General features: G+C 39.8%; 1 protein-coding gene across 7 annotated transcripts in view; it reads left to right on the top strand.

The window, feature by feature from the left end:
• snapc4 (small nuclear RNA activating complex, polypeptide 4) overlaps positions 1-17,152 on the top strand; it is a 165,548-nt gene that overhangs the window by 136,077 nt on the left and 12,319 nt on the right. The window lies entirely within an intron of this gene.

Here is a 17,152-nt window from a genome sequence, read left to right as displayed (position 1 = left end):
CAGCATTGTTCAATTTATGATCATATAATTCTAGCTCACAGGGGGCTCAATTGTTATTGCTACTAACTTATCATAATAGCATTATTAAGGCAATTATTTAATTTTTTATGTTGTTTGTTGGCTGTGAAATTAAAAAAAGATATCTTTGCTGAAATAATGATTGCACAACTTGCCTACAATTCACTGGTGAAGTGAACCATATCAATTCCTGATAATAATACAGATAAAGCTATGCATTTTTTCACTTGGAGGTGTCCTAAGGATATGTTAATCACATTTACTTTTCAGGGTGTATCATAAATGTTTTAGCATTGATTAGCAGTTTACACGCAAACCATGTGACCTTCTTAAAACTGCAGTAATTAGTGTATTCTGTTCTGAAAAGTCACGAGAAATAAATGTTTAATGCTTTATTTTTTTAAATTTCTTCCCGGGAGGAATGCCCCTGGACCGCCCTAGCATTTATGTGTGTGTATGTGCGCCCCCCCCCCCCCAGGTTCAAAATCACTCCTATGCCCTGACCACAGCCACAGGAAGAACTCAATGCAGCTTGAGAGAGAAACCAGTTCCCCTGACTACAGTGAAATGGCAGCGATGTCTGCTGGTCTAAAAGGATGTGCAACTGCCTTTTCCCAAACATTTTACTTTAGTTTTGTTGGTGCTTGGCCCACTTCAAACTTTTCATCTTGTTAACAGCACATATACTGATAGGTGAGAAATTAAAGGAAAAACCTGAATAAATATCTGAAAAAACATAACAAATACAGATGCTTACATATAGTTGTACTGCATGATACAATCAAGCAATTAACATGCTATCATGCTCTGGTATGTATAAAAATGTTGAGCAGGTCCAGTTGATCTGGATTTTGGATCAAGATGGCAAGAGGAAAAGATCTAAGTGACCTTGAAAGAGGGTTCATTATTGGGGCATGGATGGCAGGAGCTTCAGTCACAAAGACTGCTCAACTGGCTAGTGTTTCAGTAGGAACAGTGACTAAAGTGACATCTGCATTTAGATCTATGGGAAAGACATCAGTGAATAGCGTTATAAATTGTGGTTGAAAGCGCACATTCAATGACCGTGATGCTCGTGCATTAGTGTGATATATAAGGAAGAATAACTCTTCCTCAGGTGTGCAAGAATGTCAATGCAGGACATGATCAGACTGTGTCAGCAAGAACAGTCAGTCCATCGACAACTACATAGAGAGGGATATTATAGTAGGGTTAGTGCAAAGATGAATGCACATTTGAGAGTTCAGTTGTGCTTTGATCTGAACTGTCCTGTATGTAGCTGTGAAATTAAAGAAAAAAAAACACTGGATTGGATCGGAACTGGGTACCATAAGAAATGCTTTCCAATTTGGTTGTCAGAAACTGTAATGCCTGTCTTAAAAGATACCAGAAAACAGCCAACCATAACCATGCGACATGGTATGCACACATTTCAACGCATCCACACCAATAACACACAATAACAGGCAAGTGAACTGCACACAGAGACAGAGCGAGAGAGAATGAGAGAAAGATTGAGCTAACCTATCCAGCTCCACAAAATCCACGGGCATGGGGGAAAAAAATTACTTGATCAGCTCTCAAGTGAAAATACAGACATCTACTTGGTAAATGCTTTGCAAAGAACGGAAAAGAAAAGGTGCCATTTGGTCTCACTTTGAACAGATTTGACAAAATTAAGTCAAATAAAAACTTTGTGACAAAGCTAACATACTCCAACAGTATTGGAACAATGCAAAATTATGTAAGATATAAAGATTGACAATGCTGGCCAAGCAGTTGGCTGTTCAATATGAATTGGTTTGGTTGTCTGGATTTCAATCATAATAAGGAAATTAGTGAGTAATACTCCGTTTTGGAGTGTGATGGTAAGATTAATACCATAGGGAATTATAGGACTGCACTAGGTCTAGGGTCTAACTTCAACAGCAAGTGGGCCAAATAGGAAAATCACTGGGGGTTCGTGGGCCACACAGAATACTTCAATTAATGGCTACAAATAACTCTTACAGTATAATGTTAATAGATATATTACTACATGGAATAAACTAGTCACGTGCATCCATTTTCTTTCACTTTAATGATATCATTATAATCAATTCCAGACAGCTGCCAGTCCATACAAAAAAGTAGGAAAGCTATGGTTACGGCTGACAAAGTAAATAAATACTTGTCAGTCCATTTGCTCAGGAATTGGCGATTTTCACAATCAACTTTACGTCTATTTGGCTTCGAGAGAGACATTTTGAAGCTTGTTGTTAGCTTAGTAAGGCTGTCAAAAGGGGCATGAAATTGAGTTCGAATATTAGCTTTTGTAATTAGTTAGCGTTCGAATATATTCAAATATCATTTGCCTATAACTCACAAAAAATAAGCTGCTTATTGTCGGGCGCAATATGCACGTGACGCTCCATCTAAACTGGCCTGCGCGTTATTTTCCACAAGCGGGCAATAGAATAGAGGACATTGGTGAACTTTCATACTAGGTTACTACATCTGGGGCCTCATTTATAAAACGTATTTTAGATCAACTGTGTGGCGTGTACGTAGAAAATCACGTCAAAGTAGTGATTTATAAAATTTCAACATGAATCGATTTGACCGTGGAAACAGTTGTGGCTCTATGTCAGGTCTTCACTTTACGTATGCATGCAAGTTCATTTTATAAATGAGCCCCCTGCAGTTTCTATAGCCTAATGCGCAAATGAATAAAGCAGTTTCTCGTGGATGTAATTTGCCACAACTCGGCATTTATTAATCACAATAATAGGGAAATGATTGTTTATAGGAAATCCTGTTTATTTCTTAACACAAAAACTATTCAACCGGCTAATACCTGTAGCCTAAAACAACATAAATTACTTACTCTGTTTAGTTTGTTTAACTTCTTTCATCATCCAATTTTATCAAGATCTTCAGAACAGAAAGGAACATGAACATGATTCACCGCATGAAATTAAAGCCTGTATATTTATGTTAGTTTAAAACATGGGATCCAAACTAATATTCGAATGCTTAAATTTAGGTTCAAACTTAAAAAAAAAAATTTTTAAAAAGATTTTTGAATAGTTTTAGAACTTCGAATATTTTTTGACAGCCCTATAACTTAGCTAACGTGAGTTCCTCTGTGGCCCGCCAGCCCAGAATGCAACGTGAGGCTTGACTGAGCGAATGGCAGGTGTGGAGCAGGTTGTAATCCTTTTGCAGCCAATCACAGCACACAGGTACTTTAAAAAGACGTAACCAATACCATATTGGTTCAGATCATACAGTCTATCGCACAGATGTCTCAAAGTAGCTCAGAGATATGTACCTTAGTTTTATTTATCATATCACACATGCCTGCCTGATTTGCAGGTAGCCTCTTGCGGACCATGGAAAAATTCAAAAGGGCCGTATCCGGCCCACGGGCCGCTAGTTGAATAGGCCTGGTCTAGGGTATGGTTACAGTAGAGAATTGGCTCAAAATTCTGTAAAAAACTGAATCAATAATAGAGGATAAGTCTGTTCTGAGAGGATCACGGTCTTTATCCACATGTACAGTTGAGGCCAAAAGTTTACATGCACCTAGGCTAAAGATATTCAAACTCAGATTTTCACCATTCTGCACATTTCACGTTATCATACATTTCTTTTTTCTTATTCATCAATCTACATGCAATACCCCATAATGACAGTTGACACTCATTTTGACAGTTGATAGTGCATGTCAGAGCAAAAACCAAGCCATGAAGTCGAAGGAATTGTAGACCTCCAAGATAGGATTGTGTCGAGGTGGGGAAGGGTACAAAAACTGTCTGCAGTATTGAAGGTCCCAAAGAACACAGTGGCCTCCATCATTCTCAAATGGAAGAAGTTTGGAACCACCAGGACTCTTCCTAGAGCTGGCTGCCCGGCCAAACTGAGCAATCGGGGATGAAGGGCCTGGGTCAGGGAGGTGACCGAGAACCCGATGACCACTCTGACAGAGCTCCAGATTTCCTCTGTGGAGATGGGTGAACCTTCCAGAAGGACAACCATTTCTGCAGCACTCCACCTATCAGCTTTATGGTAGAGTGGCCATATGAAAGCCACTCCTCAGTAAAAGGCACATGACATCCCGCTTGGAGTTTGCCAAAAGGCACCTAATGGACTCTCAGACCATGAGAAACAAAATTCTCTGGCCTGATGAAACCAAGATTGAACTCTTTGGCCACAATGCCAAGTGTCACGTCTGGAGGAAACCAGGCACCACTAATCACCTGGCTAATACCATCCCTACGGTGAAGCATGGTGGTGGCATCATGATGCGGGGATGTTTTTCAGCAACAGGAACTGGGAGACTAGTCAGGATCGAGGGAAAGATTAACAGAACAAAGAGAGATCCTTGATGAAAACCTGCGCCAGAGCGCTCAGGACCTCAGACTGGGTTGAGCATTCACCTATCAACAAGACAATGACCCTAAGCACACAGCCAAGACAACACAGGGGTGCCTTTGGGACAAGTCTGTATATGTCCTTCAGTGGCCCAGCCGGACTTGAAACCGGACTCTGAAGAGACCTGAAAATAGCTGTGCAGCAATGCTCCCCATCCAACCTGAGGGAGCTTGAGAGGATTCTCAGAGAAGAGTGGGAGAAATACCTCAAATACAGGTATGCCAAGCTTGTAGCGTCATACCCAAGAAGACTTGAGGCTGTAATCGCTGCCAATGGTGCTTCAACAAAGTACTGATTAAAGGGTCTGAATACTTATGTAAATGTGATATTTAATTTTTATATTTTTAATAAATTTGCAAAAACATTTCTAAAAAACCTGTTTTCACTTTGTCATAATGGGGTATTGTGTGTAGATTAATGAGAATAAAAATTAATTTAATCAATTTTAGAATAAGGTTGTAACGTAACTAAATGTGGAAAAAGTGAAGGGGTATGAATACTTTCCGAAAGCACTGTACATCGCCATAGCCTGAGAGGCTGTCGCGCAAGGAAGAAGCCCCTACTCCAAGACATGAAAAGCCAGAATGATGTTTGCAGGTGATCACCAGGATGAAGACCTAGCCTTTTGGAGGAGTGTTCTCTTGTCAGATGAAACAAAAATTGAACTGTTTGGCCATAATGATCAGTGCTATGTCTGGAGGAAAAAGTTTGAGACTTTTAATCCAAAGAACACCATCCCAGCTGTGAAGTATGGGGGTGGCAGCATCGTGTTGTGGGGGTGTTTTTCTGGAAAAGGGACTGGTGCACTTCAGGAAGTAGATGACATCATGAGGAAGGAGGATTATCTATAAATACTGAAGCAACACTTCAAGACATCAGCTAGAAAGTTAAAACTTTTTCACAACTGGGTCTTCCAGCAGGACAATGATCCTAAGCATACCTCCAAAGTTGTAACAAAATGGCTTAATGAAAACAAAGTGAAGGTATTGGAGTGGCTATCACAAAGCCCTGACCTGAATCCCATTGAAAATTTTTGGACTGAACTGAAAAGGCATGTCTGAGCAAGGAGGCCCACAGACCTGATTGAGTTACACCAGTTCTGTCAGGAGAAATGGGCAAACATTTCGACAAAGTATTGCGACAAACTTGTGGAAGACTACTTTAAGTGTTTGATTCAGGTTAAGCAATTAAAAGGCAATGCCACCAAATACTAAAAAAGTGTATGTAAACTTTTGACCCACTGAAAATCTGATGTAGTACATAAAAGCTGCAATAAATCTGTCTCTTAGCAATTATTTTGAAATGACCTCTTATGGAAATAAAGTAGATACCCTAATTGACTAAACACAGGAAATGTATGGTAACATTAAATATGTGGAGTTGTGAAAAACTGAGTTTGAATGCCTTTAGCCTCGGTGTATGTAAACTTTTGGCCTGAACTGTATGTTGAAATCACCAACGATCACAACTATCTGCTGAAATGGCAAGAAATGACAGAAAGTCGTCAGCAAATACTATTCAAAAATCTCAATTGGGCCTTGGGGCCCTGTACATATATACCAAGACAAAGGACTGGACTGCATGCTTCTGCTTATTTTAGATAGGTCAAGCTGTACACAGTTAATTGTAAGAACTTCAAAGGAGGGAGATATATTTGCACACTTAGGGGTTTAACTCAAAGTGGATGATTAATCGCTGCACTCCCCCCTTCCCCCCGCCCGCCCAATTGACAAACGCCTGAGTGCCTAAAAACCCATGGGGAATGCCTCATTAAGTACAACATATACATCCGGTCTTATCCAAGTTATCAGTGACACAGTGCAATGAGATTATGATCCATGATCAATTTGATTACAAGGGCCAGTGTAGGAGCTACAGGCTACTTTACCTGAAGTACTGTATAATTAAAGATTATATCCAGTATACTTATTATACTATTTTTTTCCATGGGTTCACTACAGCTGCTAGAAAAATCGTGATGTGTTTTGCAACAGAAAATTTATCCACATTAATACTACAGCTTTACATTTGACATTTTTGTGTGGGGTAGACACAGTTGTAATGTAATAACAACTAGTGTGTCAAAAACATAATGAAGGAAGAAGCATCGGATCATATCATATTTCTTCTCTGCTTCGTACAGTTAAGCCCAAACTTATTCATACCCATACCAAATTTTGAGTCATAGTGAATTTTTATTTGACGAATTGGTTTCTTCTGGCTGGAAATGACATGAGAAGGTGACAAAAGACGATAAGACATTGTGTTAGAGATATTAACCCCTTAGCGCACAGGCCAAATCTGGCCAATCCTTGCCCATTTTAGGGGGTACACTATTTAAAGCTTTATAACTCCTTGTGTGAACACCACAGAGAAAAATGGCTTAAATGAAGCAAGACATTTGTGCCATTTACAATACTAGCTTCGATTACTTCCTATTCATCATTTTGTAAGAAATAAAGTGCCTCAAATGCAGTTGTCTAGGCAAAAAATATAAAATGAATTTGCTCATTTTTAGTTCGCAGTGAACTACTGGAAGATTGCATATATACAGCAGGTTAAAGTATACGTGTCCTGGATCAAAAACTTCTTGACCACAAGTTCATAAAATCTAAGGGTGGATATGTATAACTACTAAAGATCTATGAAGCAAAAACTAAGCAGTGTACCCAGCGTCTCCAATTCAACCCAAAATGTCTAAATTATGTATTGCTGTAAATCAGGGGCGTAGCTACGGGTGGGCCTGGCTGGGCCTAGGCCCACCCGCTTCTTGCCTAGGCCCATCCTAGTGTGCAACTCGCATCTTGTCTTTTAGCGATAACAGCAAAAAAAAAAAAAAAAAAAAAAAAGGCCCCCCGCAGACTTGTCACCGTCGTTACTTTGAGAGCGTAATTTCCCTGCTGATACGATACCCCTCCCCCTACTTAGCCAAGTGAAAGCATTTTCATCTATTCAACATCTATTCAATCGAGCTCATCCAAATTCAGTGCGCGGATTCCACGAATACAGTACTAGGGAATGAAGCCGAAAGACTAATTGAAAGGGATGAAAATTCCAACGAGGTTTGATTGATTATCGTGGCTTTAAACATTCTTTTATCTGATTCAAGAAAAAAACAAACTTTCAGGTAAGGAATTCTGGTAGCCTATCCACAATATTCCAAAGTCCCATGATGCCTTGTGCGAAATATGTGCAGAACGTCCGGTTTGGCGTAAACAAATGTTATGTTAAATGCTATGGTAACGTCTTAAAATGGCAGAAATTTGGGAACATACAAAGACAACACTAAAACTCTGTACTCTTACATGTTTTCTTGCATGGGGATGGGACGACATGAAAACAATTTTCAACCGTCCACCACGTTTTGGAAATGTTCCAGCTCTCACGTCATCACTGTTGCATGCTTCACAAAAACTATTACACTACTAACGCTTACATTACAGTGTGAAGTACCCACATTATATATATATATATATAGTATATATATATATATATATATATATATATATATAATACCACTAACCTATTTAAAGACACTCAAAAATATTTAAAGATTTCAAAAATAACGTATATAACCTAAGTATTTTTAGCAGTAATAGCCTACTTACATGGCAATGATGAAATCTATGTTCAGTAGATGGAGACAGAGCCAGTAAATCAATAATACAGTTCAATCCACTTCTGTTTTGCTCCAGAAAACAATGTCAGCTAGGTCTGTTAGCAAATATATGGCTTAACTATGCCCAGAAGTCCTCAATAATAATAGTGTTTTCCAAGAAATTACTAAAAATCGAGGACCACGTTTCATTAGGTGCAGCGTCTTTTACTGCTACCACAGAGTGAATGCGTAAGTGAATATGATTGTAAGAAACTTCGGTTACACTGACCTAACAAACGCTATTCCAAAAGCAAAATTAGACATGTTATACATCGTTATAAAGCTTATACTCTCACCTACTGAATAAATGAATTGTCAATCAAGCCAGACTACACTTAAAAGGACGACAATGCCATAAACAACACGTGGGTTATTACGCTCAGCTATTTTGGAAGGTACCCAGGCATCACAAATGCACGTATATTTCACAAACGGATTGTCCAAGACAATATATGACCACTCAGTTTCCAAAGGGACATCTCTACTCGTAAAACCAATGGTAGCGTTGTATATTTATTCAATATTTAGTCCCAGGTATTGACTGTAGAATGACATGGTATCATTTTAAAAAACTTTTTCTCGTTTATTTCGTTATTCAGTGAGCAACGTTTTCACTGCTGTTTTGGCATGTCTTAGGGCTATTGTCGGGTTTATCTTGTTGCTATGACGGAATACGATTTTTGAGTGGTCAAAGAATATTTTTATGAATGACCAGATAGACAATATTGTCCATTATGTCATGGGTGGGAGGTGTAGTTGCAGATGAGACTGCAGGGAGGGGGTGCGTGTTAAATGAATGACCAGAGCGACAATGGTGGCACTGCGAAACTCAAACTAAAACAGAGTTTGTTTTTACTCATACTTTGGTTGCTGTAGCACTGAATGTCTGAGTTCAGTAATCTCGGCAAGCCAGCGTGCCGACCACTAGGGGCTTTGCGCTAAGCGGTTAAAGAAAAATATTACCTGTTTTTATGTTTTTTTTACATTTTGACAAAACATTCATACCTGTCCAAAATTTTCATACCCTTTCTCAGTAATCAGTGGCAAAGCCTGTATTTGCCATCACAGCAGTCAAACGGTTCTTATAATTGCCAACAAGATTTTGGACCACTCTTCTTTTGCGAAGATCTCCAGGTCCTTGAGGTTGGAAGGCTTCCTTGCCATCACTCTGGTCTTTAGTTCCCTCCACAGATTCTCGATGGGATTCAGGTCTGGACTCTGGCTGAGCCACTCCAAAACGTTGATATTGTTTTCTATTAACATTTCTTGACCACTTTGGCTGTATGTTTTGGATCATTGTCTTAGTCGCGTTTCCACCTAAAGTACTTTTAGTCCCAGGAACTACTTTTCAAGAAACTAAAAGGTTCCTTCAGCCCATTGTTGTCTGCGTTTCCACCATGGTCTAAAGACCTGCGAAGATTAGGCAATTTAGTCCGCTGACGTATGAAAAAGCGACGTCGTCATCAGTCCATCTGTCGTATGATTTCTTCTGTAACTCCATACTACCACCGAAGTACATTATTTTGCAATAACGGGACAGCCCGGAGGGGTTTGTTCCATACAATACAATGGGTTGCCAACAATGACTATGTATGGTTACTTTAGTATTTATTGATTTTTATCGACTTAATCACCTGAAATTGAAATATTCTTCCGCGGTCGTTCGGGCATATTATTTTACCGTTGTCAAGCCAAACTCTCCTTGGTAGTTTGACTTGGACCGTTGTTATGCAACAAACAGGATATAACAGGCCAATATACAGATTGTAACTGTTTTATATATCCTCTCAAACACATTCATTATGTTTTTTATGCGAACATTCACTTTCATGTCTTGACATCCGAGGCGACAGAATGCATTCACATTCCACAAATAACTGGTAACAACATTTATAGCAGAAAACATGCACATGTCGTAAACAATTTGCTGTTGAATTGATTAAATCGAGTCTCGTTGTCATTTCTATATATAGGGACAAGCATCGGAAATTAGCATATGTTATAAATGCTGTGATGCATTGAATTGGATATTGTTTGACAATAATCTATGTTTAAATGCATCTGTCCCTATCAAATAAACATTAAATAAATAAATATAATTGCAAAATGGCAAGAATAAATAAAATGAAAACTCAGACTCAAACTCAGATGAAAATTTAAATCAATATTGCAGCCACCGTTTGCTTTCATCTTTTAAAGTTACTGCTAGCGGAGCAGCTAAATACTTGGTGTGCCCTCCAGATGCGAACCATGCACCATAAATTAGAGTCCATAGTCTAGTCTTCCTGGTCTTTTAGTGGACGAATCGCAGAGTAAAATTATGGCAGTTTGAAAAAGAAAAAAGGACGATTACTAGAATTAACCTGTTATTTTCCCTGAAAAAAGTGCGGAAGGTGATTTTTTCCTGTTTGCTTTTACTGTATCCCCGATGTAAATTACACAGAACCAACCGCATACCTCACATAACTGTGTCAATTATAACAGGCTAACAAAGAAAATCCAGATGAAAATATTCAGCAACCGAATTAAACCGTTTGAATGTTTTGGTATGTAATATGCTTATACCAGCACGAATGCTTATTTTATAAAACAGACTTAATGCTGCAGCAAAAAAAGAAGAGCACACATGTTATAATCCTCAATCTTAATTTCTCATCTGTAGACGTTGGCAGGCTATAACCAAAAGTAGGCTACTGCGCCGCATAGCATAAAAGTTTGAATTCAAGTTATTATTTTGAAAATAATGAATCGTATTTGCGGCTGCAGATTTTTAAAAATGGCAGTTGAAATAAAATGCTGCGAGTACTCAACCAATCAGAAATGTTTGCGCTTGCGAGTACTCAACCAATCAGAAATGTTTGCGCTTGCGCCCCATCCCAAAAGCTCCACTACTTTTGGAAAGTACTACCCCCCCGAGCAGGGACTTTTTTGCGGGTAAAATAAAGTCCCCGGAAATTTAGACCCTGGTCCCTGTGGTGGAGTTCCTCAAAAGGTTCTTAGTTCCTGGGGAAAGTTCCTGTGGTGGAAACGCGACTCTTGTTGGAAGGTCCAGTGCTGCCCACGGCCAAGTTTTTCTGCAGACTGCCTGATGTTTTCCTCCAGAATCTTGATGTAGTCTTCTTTTCTCATGATGCTGTTTACTTTGACAAGTTTGCCTGGCCCATTCGCTGAAAAACACCCCCAAAGCATCACATTCCCACCACCATGCTTCACCGTGGGGATGGTATTCTTGGGGTTGAATGCTTCTCCTTTCTTTCACCAAACGAACGCCACGTCCCTGTGTCCAAACAACTCCATTTTCATCTCGTCCGACCACAGAATTGATGACCAAAAGCTTTCTTATTTGTCCAGGTGAGCTTTTGCGAAGGCTAGGCAAGCTTTTATATGCCTGTCTTGGAGAAGTGGAGTTCCTCCTTGGTCGGCGTCCATGGAGGCCAGCCTTGTGCAGTGTCCGCTGGAGTGTCTACCTTAAGATGTTGGTACCAGAATTGCTCAGATTCTTCAGGATGGCCTTGGGTGGTGATCCTTGGATTCTTCTTGGCCTCTTGCACTACCATTCTTGCCAGCGCAGGGGTCACTTTTGGCTTCCTACCACGCCCTTAGAGATTTTTCACAGTGTGAAACTCCTTGTACTTTTTGATGATGCTTTGCACTGTGGCCACTGGCACTTGAAAACACTTGGATATAGCTTTGTAGCCTTTCCCCTTGTGAGCAGCCACAATGCGTAACCGAAGGTCCTCACTAAGCCCTTTGGTTTTAGCCATGACTTGCAATTGATTACAAACTGACTAGAGAACAACTGCATCAGCTGTCTCAATTTATAGTTGATTAGAATGCTCTAGAAACATGGTAGAAATTACCAGGACCATTTGGAATGGTATAGAAGCTTGCATTTCTCAAAAGTTTGCGACAATTTCAAGGGTATGAATAATTTTGGACATGGAATGTTTTGTCAAAATGTAAAAAAAACATAAAAATAGGTAATATTTTTCATTAATATCTTAAACACAATGTCTTACCATCTTTTGTCACCTTCTTATGTCATTTCCAGCCAGAAGAAACCTATTCATCAAATAAAAAATCACTATAACTCAAAATTTGGCATGGGTATGAATAATTTTGGGCTTAACTGTAGTTCATTGCCTGTACTCTTTGTGCTACTGTTAGTGCAAATGTGCATTGCTATATGTAATGGTTTGTGCACAGCCTGACCATGGTGTCCTCTGTAGTTTTTGACAGATGTTTCTGATGCTTACTGCCTACTGACATGCTTTACATTTAGACTAAACAGTTGTATTGTTGTGTAGGGGACATGCCGCTACTTCTCATAGTGGGGCACCAACATGTAAAATATATACACCTATATGCTTGCAGGTGGCGTCTCATAAATTAAGTATACAAACTATAAATTGGCAATTTAAATTCATAATTAAATCAATTATTATTAAAATTACACATTATTAGTCAGTCTTAACCAAATCATAATAATATACATTCAGCTAATACTAAATTAATATAAATGCTTTAGCTAAGAGGTGAAGGTATTCTACTAAGTTCTTTTGATTAGCAGCGGCTGACTCAATTCAACACAAGAGTAATATCAATACCGACAACCTTGGAAATATAATAGTTTATTGAACAAAAGTACGGAAAGGGGCAAAGTGCAATTCAACACCACAATGTACAATAAACTATGTGAGTGCACTGCATGTGTGTGTATGTTCTCCTGCATGGGGACTGTGGACATGTGTTCACGGAGAACAAAGGAACAAAATGGAGTGTGTGAATGGAGGGGTTTTTGAAACTAGACAAGGCTAGTGATAAAACAATGGCGCATGAAGTGTACCAAACAGATACAGGGTAACTGAATAGCTGTGTGTTGTTCGAGATCAGGCCGTGTTAAGACCAGTTCATATTTAAATGGATCACATGCAGGATCTGTTCTGTGTGTGATATATAGAAAGTAACGCAGCACGGTGGATGGCTTAGAGCCGACCGAACATAAAGAACGTTGATAATAACCTTTCAAACACAATAACCATAATAAGCAGCATTGTGTACACTCCATCCTGAATAATATTACAACATTCAGTGTGTTGCTAATTATGCTATGCCTAGGGTTACAGCCTTACTTGAGTCCTTTGCTTTGGGTTGGTTGTTGGAATGTTGGTGGTTTCCAGTCTGAAGTCTGTGGGAGTTGTCGTGAAAAAAAGGGAAGCTGTTCGCCCTTTTCTGTTTCAAAACACACACGCCTGATCCTGGTCGCAGGTCGCTTGCCTCGTGGGACTTGCTCTGCAGGATATGTTGGTCGTGCGTGACCACCACTAAGCATGTCGGAGCACCTCGTTCCTCCCGCAGCCAGTAGCTGAGGGTATACGTGCCTTGCTTCGTTTCAGGTCTTGCGAACTCTTCCTGGTGTGTGGACTCGTGAGAGGGAGATGGGAGAAGGGTGGTCGTGTCCAGGGAGAGGGAAATGGAACAGAGAGCGTGAAACCACAGTAATCTCTGTTTTATTGAAGGTTGCACTTTTCAAATTTACAGTAAGGCAGTACTGTAACAGGAAAGTTGTGTTAGGAGATGTGGTTAAGTGAGTCACTCTTTGAGGTGGACATATGGGCTTTGTAGTTTTGTGTCTTTTGTAGTCCATAGTACCTACAGTTTCAACTGACCACAACACCTCACTTGAATTTTTTCTTGAACATTTTATCAGGGATTTGTGTGGTTTTTTCCAATAATGGTTTCTCTTCTTGCCACTGCTATGCTGACCAGTTGTTGTTAGCTCATGGACATCTCCCCCCATCTAAGCTACTGTTGTCTTTAGCCCAAAGGTATCCAATCTTTTCCACATTGGGCCGATGTGGACTATATCAGATTTTCAGTGAGTCAAAAGTTTACATACACTTTGTTAGTGTTTGGTGGCATTGCCTTTTAATTGCTTAACTTGAATCAGTCGCTTGGGATAACCTTCCACAGGCTTCTCACAATACTTCACTTGAATTTTTGCCCATTCCCCGACAGAACTGATGTAACTCATTCAGGTTTGTGGGTCTCCTTGCTCGGACATGCTTTTTCAGTTCAGTCCACAGATTTTCAATGGGATTCAGGTCAGGGCTTTGTGATGGCCACTCCAATACTTTCACTTTGTTGTCTTTAAGCCATTTTGTTATAACTTTGGAGGTATGCTTAGGATCATTGTCCTGCTGGAAGACCCAGTTGCGACTGAGTTTTAACTTTATAGCTGATATCTTGTTGCTTCAGTATTTCTAGATAATCCTCCTTCCTCATGATGCCATCTGTGTTTCTGAAGTGCACCAGTCCCTTTTCCAGAAAACACCCCCAACACATGATACTGCCACCCCCATACTTTTGGGGTTTGTGATGGTGTTCTTTGGATTAAATGTCTCACCCTTTTTCCTCCATACAATACAGCGCTGATCATTATGGGCCAAACAGTTCAATTTTTGTTTCATCTGACAAGAGAACACTCCTTTAAAAGGCTAGGTCTTCATCCTGGTGATCACCTGCAAACTTCATTCTGGCTTTTTTATGCCTGTCTTGGAGTAGGGGCTTCCTTGCATGACAGCCTTTCAGGCTATGGCGATATAGGATTTTCTTAATGGTGGATGTAGATACTTTGATACGTGATGCCTCCAACTCCTTCACCAATTCCTTCGTTGTTTTTGTCCTGGGGTTCAGTTGAACTATTCGGACCAAAGTTCACTCAGCCCTGGGAGTTAATTTGTGCCTCCTTCTTGAACGATGCAGTGTCTGTGTGGTTCCAATGTTTGCATACAAATGTTTGTACAGATGTTTGTGATACCTTCAGTTGTTTGTAAATTGCTCCTAAGGAGGAACCAGACTTCTGGAGGTCCACAAATCTTTTTCTGAGGTCTTGGCTGAGTTGCTTGATTTTTCCCATGCTATCAAGGGCAAAAATGTTGTGACTCTAAAGGTAGGCCTTACAAATTTAGTCACAGGTGCCAATTAACTCCTAATTATGGCAATTGGCCAAACAGAAGATTCTAAAAAGTCATTACATCAATTTCTGGAATCTTCTAGACTGTTCAACCACTTAGCAGACACCCCCCTGTGGTCGGCACACCGGCGTGCCTAGATTGTTCTACTCAGACATTCATTGCTCCTGCAACCAAAGTATGAGTTGAAAACAGAAACGTTTTGTTTTAGTTTCATTAGTAGACGATATATGACAACTATACCGAATACAGAGTTTCGCTGTCACCATTGTAGCTCTGGTCGTTCATTTATCAAGCACCCCCTCCCTGCAGTCTCATCTGCAACTACACCCCCCAACCATGACATAATGGACAATATTGTCTATCTGGGCTTTCATAAAAATATTATTTTACGACTGAAAAATCATATTCCGTCATATCAACAAGATAAAACTAAACCCAATAACTCTAATGTATACCAATACAGCAGTGAAAACGCTGCTCACTGAATAGCGAAATAAACGAGAGAAAGTTTTCAAAAGTTATACCATGTCATTCTACAGTCAATATCTGGGACTAAATATTGATTAAATATATAACCTTACTATGGTTTTACGCATAGAGATGTCCCCTTTGAGACTGAGTGGTCATATATTGTTTTGGACAATCCGTTTGTGAAATATCTGCACATTTGTGACGCGTGGGTACCTTCCAAAATAGCAGTGCATAATACCACGTGTTGTTTACGGTGTTGTCACGCTTTTTAGTACAGTCTGACTTGATTGACAATTCATTTATTGAGTATGTGACAGTATAAGGTTTCTAACGATGTCTAATTTTGCTTTTGGAATAGCGTTTTATGTGGTTGCAATCAAAATTATTCAAACCCTCTAACTCATAAGATGTCTTTGTGATGTGAATAAAATTTCATGACAATGTATCAACTAAGGCCTTTGTAAACAGAAATACATGTTTATTAGAACATGTTCAAGTGATTTTGAAAGCATACAGCTGAGTTTACTATTTGTTATAAGGACAAAAATGAAATTCTCTCCAAAAAAAATCAATGACCAAATTATTCAACCCCCAAAATCAGTACTTTGTGGAACATCCTTTAGCTTTTATAACTTCCAATAAACGCTTCCTGTAAGTGCTCACAAGCCTCTGACACCTCTATTTTGGAATCTTGGCCCATTCTTCCTGTGCAAATGCTTCAAGTTCACCGATATTCTTTGGTTTTCATGATGCCACTGCTTTCTTCAAATCCCACCAAAGATTTTCAATAGGATTTAAATCTGGGGACTGAGAAGGCCAGTCAAGGACATTCCAAGATTGTTCCCTGAACCGAGTTTTGGTTGACTTAGATGTATGCTTTTGATCATTGTCTTGCTGGAAAGTCCAGTGATCACCAAGCTTCAGCTTATGCACTGAGGGCATCACATTCTTCCCCAGAATGGCCTTTTCAAGGAAGCCATGGTGCCAGTCAGACGCTGAAGATTGCGAGTACCAGAAGCAGCAAAACACCCCTACAGAAGGACTGACCCACCTCCATACTTGACTGTGGGAATGGTGTTCTTCTTGTCATAAGCTGCACCTTTCTTGCGCCAGACATACCGCTTATCCATGGGTCTAAACTAGGGGTGTATCCGAATCTGAATACAGTATTCGGGAAAGCACGAATAATGTGATGGAAACAGATATTTCTTCTACCCGATAGTTGCTCGTTATTATTCGGATTCGGAAGAAAAAAAAAGTCAGCTCCATGTCGAGTTCTCATAGCCTTTATCTAACGTTACACGGGCAGAGATAGGGCAGGGGCGGCACCAGTTACGCACAGCTGCTAGCTGTATCTTTAACTCCGGCACATAGCACCTGCAGTAGGCTATATTATAGGCCTACCATTATTAGCCTACTGCAGCTGCTATGTGCACAAAGTTAGCTAGCTAAAGAGATCAGATTCATTTAGATAACCGCTAATTAAAAGATAATGCCCACTCTGTTTGCAACATAACTAACTAGTCGTTTCATTTACTATGCATTATTGAAAAGTGATCGCTATATTCTGTAGTCGCCCCCACCGAGTCAGCGCATTACCGGCAGCAGGCTG

The sequence above is a fragment of the Anguilla anguilla genome, chromosome 10 (assembly GCF_013347855.1).
Source record: "Anguilla anguilla isolate fAngAng1 chromosome 10, fAngAng1.pri, whole genome shotgun sequence".
Lineage (NCBI taxonomy): Eukaryota > Metazoa > Chordata > Actinopteri > Anguilliformes > Anguillidae > Anguilla > Anguilla anguilla.
Note: the sequence above shows the minus strand (reverse complement) of the source record. Positions and strands in the feature narration are given on the sequence as shown.